Raw genomic sequence first — 5,923 nt, forward strand, 5'->3', positions numbered from 1 at the left:
CTCAACAATATGATGTAGACCTAAGGCTACTGCATCGTCCACGGAACGGTTGGCCCGATATGCAAACTGGTGAGGGTCAAGACTAGCATCAGTGGCTACCTTCAAGCGCTGGAGCACTAAACGCTCCAAACACTTCATCACGACTGAGGTCAATGCCACAGGGCGGTAGTCGTTGAGACCAGAAACGTTAGCCTTCTTCGGTACAGGCACCACAATGGAGCGCTTGAAGCATTTAGGAACATGGCACTGTTCTAGCGACTTGTTGAAAATGTCCGTGAAGACTGGAGCAAGTTGGTCTGCACACGTCTTCAGAGTCTGAGGAGTGATCCCATCTGGGCCTGCAGCCTTCCTGGGGTTCTGAGCCAAAAACAGTTTACGAACCTCGCTCACTTGGATAGGAAGTGGGCCCAGAGGGAGGGACGTTAGTGAAGGTGGAGACGTACAGCCATCTGAGGGTGAAGAATAACAGACTACTCAGACTTGGCTTAGAAAGTGAGATGTATTTCTGATCCTGGTCATTGCTAGGTGTTTGCCATGGAGTCTGGCTTATAAAAATTCAGGAAGAGAATAATGTTTGGATAAGTGAAGGAAAAGTAATCAAAGATCACCATAATTATCAAGTCAGGCTTTGCTTGCGGTCGCTCTGGTACTGAGGTCAAGCAGTGCGGCCGGCTAACAGGTAGTTTAGGGTCGCTTGTTGTCTTGTCACCATTGGCATAAAAAAGAATGGGTTTTCCGTGTGACCTTGTGCTTAATTAAAATATATGAAAGTGTAGATGTTGCGGAACTTTAGACTTCATACATGCCTAATATTACCGAATGTAGGAGGTTAATGCCAACCTTGTTTTCATTGCGTTTTTTGAATAATTCATCTCTAATCACACAAACTCACACACAAAATTTGAACAAGGTTTGAAAACAAAAGTGAACTTAGCAATCAACATTTTTACTGAATAAAAATATAACACACAACAGAGTAACAAAAAAAAAAAAAAGAAGTTAAAATCGCCACATTCCACCAATACAGAATTAACAAGTCACGTAAGGCGAAAATACAATATTTAGTCAAGTAGCTGTCGAACTCACAGAATGAAACTGAACGCAATGCCATTTTTCAGCAAGACCGTATACTCGTAGCATCGTCAGTCCACCGCTCATGGCAAAGGCAGTGAAATTGACAAGAAGAGCGGGGTAGTAGTTGCGCTAAGAAGGATAGCACGCTTTTCTATACCTCTCTTTGTTTTAACTTTCTGAGCGTGTTTTTAATCCAAACATATCATATCTATATGTTTTTGGAATCAAGAACCGACAAGGAATAAGATGAAAGTGTTTTTAAATTGATTTGGACAATTTAATTTTGATAATAATTTTTATATATTTAATTTTCAGAGCTTGTTTTTAATCCGAATATAACGTATTTATATGTTTTTGGAATCAGCAAATGATGGAGAATAAGATAAACGTAAATTTGGATCGTTTTATAAATTTTTATTTTTTTTTTACAATTTTCAGATTTTTAATGACCAAAGTCATTAATTAATTTTTAAGCCACCAAGCTGAAATGCAATACCAAAGTCCGGGCTTCGTCGAAGATTACTTGACCAAAATTTCAACCAATTTGGTTGAAAAATGAGGGCGTGACAGTGCCGCCTCAACTTTCACGAAAAGCCGGATATGACGTCATCAAAGACATTTATCAAAAAAATGAAGAAAACGTTCGGGGATTTCATACCCAGGAACTCTCATGTCAAATTTCATAAAGATCGGTCCAGTAGTTTAGTCTGAATCGCTCTACACACACACACACACACACAGACACACACACACACACACACACACACACACACACACACGCACATACACCACGACCCTCGTTTCGATTCCCCCTCGATGTTAAAATATTTAGTCAAAACTTGACTAAATATAAAAATTATACAAAAGAAAACGCTGAAAATTTATTTTGTGAAATAAAACTGATCACGACACCCCTCCCCACCCACCCAAAGAAAGATTTATGGTAATCATTTTTTTTGTAAAAGTAACTAAAAAAAAGCGGCATCTCGCTTTGCCTGCAAAGCGAGTTCTTGCCTGCGGAGATCCAGCTCCTCCCTCCTCAACTCTCTCTCCTCTTCGGCTTCCCTCCTCCTGAACTCTCTCTCCTCCCTCTCGCTCTCGCTCCTCCTTCTTTCTCTGTCCTCGTCCGCTTGTCGCCGAAAGGCTTGGTACTCCTCCAGCACCCCTCCTCTTCTCTTTCTCCTCATCGTCGGTACTTCATCTGCAATTTAAAATAAATAATGTCACATGCATAACAAATGTGATAATCAATTCAGCTGAAGGGGCCACACGTACGAATGTCAAAGCTAACAAATTTAGTAGTAGACTGGGGCCTGGGCTGACCAGGAAACCTAAAAAAAAAAGTTATTGATTACAGTTGGGAGTACAAATATGTCCAACCATTAATTCTATGTTTCATTTATGCTTGTTTGTTGTGGGAACTCTGCTGCAACTATCTTTAGTTTTGGCCTGGATATGCAGAGACTATGTCAATGAGAGACTTGCCTTCACCACTGCCGGAAGGCTGGGCCTTTTGCAGATTGCCCAGGGCTGCATCCCGTATTAGCTTGGCCTTCTCAATAGAATCGGCCGCCTGTTTGACAGAATAGTTTTCATCAATAAAAAAAACACATGTTATGTAACACTGACATGACAATAATGGTAATGCCCTTATGACTCAATGTCACCTTCACATTAAGGAATTAGGGGGGGGGGGGGGGTGAAGGCCTTCGCAATTAGTATGCTGTGGTTCAAACAGATCCAGTACCTTATGTCAGTAATACCCTCTATAATTTAAAAACAAACAAACTGCGTTGTCTTCCAGAACATAATGACTGGATCAGCCAGACCCAAGATTCCAATATAAAAAATAAAATTAAACGCTAAATAGCAAGCTAAGGCAAAAAATGTTGGTTGGGGGTGAGGTGAAGTTGTTTGTTCACACCTAAAATAATCTTTGATAATGGTAACCATGCCAAGAAAAATAGGAAACTTTGTTTTTGTGTGCCTACAACCTATGATGCCTGTATCACACTCTCAGCACAAATGCAATCATACAATGTACCTTTGATTTTTTTTTCTCCGTGTTCTCCCTCTCTGCCTCCTCCCGCAACAACAGCGCTTCGTCCAGCGCTATTGTTAGGCCTGTTTCGGCCTCGCCTTCAATTCCAGATCTGAAATAACATCAATAACTTATTTCACAAATAAATTTACTGGTACATACATGTATTATTGTTGGATGTACTTAAAGTATTTATACATGTAATACAGATACAAAATATAATAACAATAATTACAAAACCAATAGGCATTATTATATTTCTATACGAGTAATCGATTGGCAACATACGCTTTCAGTTCCTCGGCATTATCCCTCTTCCTTTTCGTCATAAGGAGATGACACCTGTCATTCATTCCCTTGGTGGTCACAGCCTCAAAGCGGGGTTGGGCGACCCTGACAGCTTTGGCCACTTTTTCCCAGCTGCTGGTCCAGGGATTAATGAGGACCACTTGGTCCAGCAGGTCGAGGTCCAGGTCGTTTGTGTAAACAAATCGTTTTGCCATGTTGCTATGTAAAAACAAAAATATCAACTATAGATACAATCCAGCTAGTACAGTGGAACCCCCTTTTAAGACCCCTCCATTTAAGACTCCCCCCTCCCTCTTATAAGGCTTGAATTTTTTCTTTTTTTTTGTTCATAACATCAATAAGCTTACCCTCCATTCGTAGACTCACACCCTTCTGAGAAAGAAACAAATTCTCTGAGTTTTAAGACGTCTTAAACTAAGGGTTCCACTGTAAATGAAACGAAATTCATCAAGTATTCGCAGCACGTGAATGTTTTGATCAGGTACATTATTGAACAAGTGATATTATATGTTTGACTGTACTTGCTCGTGTACTACATTAACTACAAGCATTTCATTCTCAGTCGAAAAAGAGATGCCGGCACGTAAACACTTCCTTTTCTTCTAGCGCATTCAACTTTGTGAAGATTCTGTAGAGATTGAACGTGCTGCATACCCCTATTCAACACTTGTTTGGTTCAAATATATCAAATATATATATAAGAAACATTACGATGTATCAATACAAACAACATTGCACTTACCGGTTCTGTGGTTGTTGGTTTTCTTTGTGTCGTCTGCTGCGTCGTCTGCTACGTCGTCTGCTATGGGTAAGACTTTTCTTCTTTTCCAAATGAAGAGTCAAGACATGGGACGGTACTCTTTAGAATTATGCATCAGTTGTCTTCCCTACCATTACGTTAACGAAAGAGAAACTAAACGCACTCGCCGAGACGTCGTTGTCGGTTTCGTTACCGTAAGCGGAACGCGTAATGATACATAGATTTTCCAGTCGGATCTTGTTAGCGCCAGCACACGATTGTTGCACAAGTTGCTGCAGCCTACACGACTACACTCCAGTCGGAAAACACACTGGTATTTTTATCAGAATGTTTTTGGTTGTTCATTAGTTCCAACTTCCAGTCCTATGTGGGTTAGACACAACTTGTAGAAGATGACGTTCTCCAAGGATACGTGTTATGAGATCATGGCTCGTCACAGCGACACTTGTGGCGCTCGCCCGTTGTTGTGATCGACAAGAAGAAGATTGACTCAATCTTCTTCTTGTCGATCATTGAGATCATGGCTCGTCACAGCGACACTTGTGGCGCTCGCCCGTTGTTGTGATCGACAAGAAGAAGATTGCGATCATGGCTCGTCACAGCGACACTTCACTCACTTGTGGCGCTCGCCCGTTGTTGTGATCGACAAGAAGAAGATTGCGATCATGGCTCGTCACAGCGACACTTGTGGCGCTCGCCCGTTGTTGTGATCGACAAGAAGAAGATTGCGATCATGGCTCGTCACAGCGACACTTGTGGCGCTCGCCCGTTGTTGTGATCGACAAGAAGAAGATTGAGATCATGGCTCGTCACAGAGACACTTGTGGCGCTCGCCCGTTGTTGTGATCGACAAGAAGAAGATTGGGATCATGGCTCGTCACAGCGACACTTGTGGCGCTCGCCCGTTGTTGTGATCGACAAGAAGAAGATTGGGATCATGGCTCGTCACAGCGACACTTGTGGCGCTCGCCCGTTGTTGTGATCGACAAGAAGAAGATTGCGATCATGGCTCGTCACAGCGACACTTGTGGCGCTCGCCCGTTGTTGTGATCGACAAGAAGAAGATTGAGATCATGGCTCGTCACAGCGACACTTGTGGCGCTCGCCCGTTGTTGTGATCGACAAGAAGAAGATTGAGATCATGGCTCGTCACAGCGACACTTGTGGCGCTCGCCCGTTGTTGTGATCGACAAGAAGAAGATTGGGATCTTGGCTCGTCACAGCGACACTTGTGGCGCTCGCCCGTTGTTGTGATCGACAAGAAGAAGATTGAGATCATGGCTCGTCACAGCAACACTTGTGGCGCTCGCCCATTGTTGTGATCGACAAGAAGAAGATTGGGATTATGGCTCGTCACAGCGACACTTGTGGCGCTCGCCCGTTGTTGTGATCGACAAGAAGAAGATTGAGATCATGGCTCGTCACAGCGACACTTGTGGCGCTCGCCGGTTGTTGTGATCGACAAGAAGAAGATTGAGATCATGGCTCGTCACAGCGACACTTGTGGCGCTCGCCCGTTGTTGTGATCGACAAGAAGAAGATTGGGATCATGGCTCGTCACAGCGACACTTGTGGCGCTCGCCCGTTGTTGTGATCGACAAGAAGAAGATTGGGATCATGGCTCGTCACAGCGACACTTGTGGCGCTCGCCCGTTGTTGTGATCGACAAGAAGAAGATTGGGATCATGGCTCGTCACAGCGACACTTGTGGCGCTCGCCCGTTGTTGTGATCGACAAGA

This window comes from Littorina saxatilis, linkage group LG11, assembly GCF_037325665.1.
Source record: "Littorina saxatilis isolate snail1 linkage group LG11, US_GU_Lsax_2.0, whole genome shotgun sequence".
In the NCBI taxonomy this organism is placed as follows: Eukaryota; Metazoa; Mollusca; class Gastropoda; order Littorinimorpha; family Littorinidae; genus Littorina; species Littorina saxatilis.